The sequence below is a fragment of the Chrysochloris asiatica genome, unplaced genomic scaffold, assembly GCF_000296735.1.
Source record: "Chrysochloris asiatica unplaced genomic scaffold, ChrAsi1.0 scaffold00091, whole genome shotgun sequence".
Lineage (NCBI taxonomy): Eukaryota > Metazoa > Chordata > Mammalia > Afrosoricida > Chrysochloridae > Chrysochloris > Chrysochloris asiatica.
This window is the reverse complement of record NW_006408609.1, coordinates 8,210,819-8,211,437: the sequence shown is the minus strand read 5'-3', so window position 1 is coordinate 8,211,437 and position 619 is coordinate 8,210,819.

Sequence of the window (619 nt, the reverse complement as noted above, 5' to 3'; positions counted from 1 at the left end):
ATATATGATAGGATGAATGTAAAGTTAATGTTCTCCCATGTAAACTATCACATAAGTCACAATAAAACATTAAAAAATATATATTCTTGTTATTAAGGTTGACTAAATTTATCAAATCAAATATAATGGTTTATGAATAATTGTTTTATTTGTCAGTTATTTAAATCAATCAGGATGATCCTGGAAGATACTGACTAGTTGGTATGCAATCCTGTTTTCCTTTTCTATATACACAGGATGAATATATTTCTTATTTTTTGAGTAAGAGTCATGTGAATGTTCAGAAACTGTGTTGTGAATGAATATATTGAAAGTCACCTCTGGACTTCATGTCTATAATTTTCTATGAGCTCTTCTGTTTGCTCTTTCTGTGTGGCTGGAAGTGGAAGACTCCAAAATGGTAGAGTAATATCATAGAGGGGGCTCAGATCTCAGTCACTGCTTAAAGAAGAGACACTCAGGACAACTGTCCATTGCAGAAAGGATTTGCTATGAATAAGAAACAAAACTTGTGTATAGCAAATTTTGCCACAAAGATCAGAGGATTGTTTGCTGAGCACCTAATATATTTTTTAAAGGTTTTATTGTGAATTGAGTGATATTTTACATGGGAGAACAT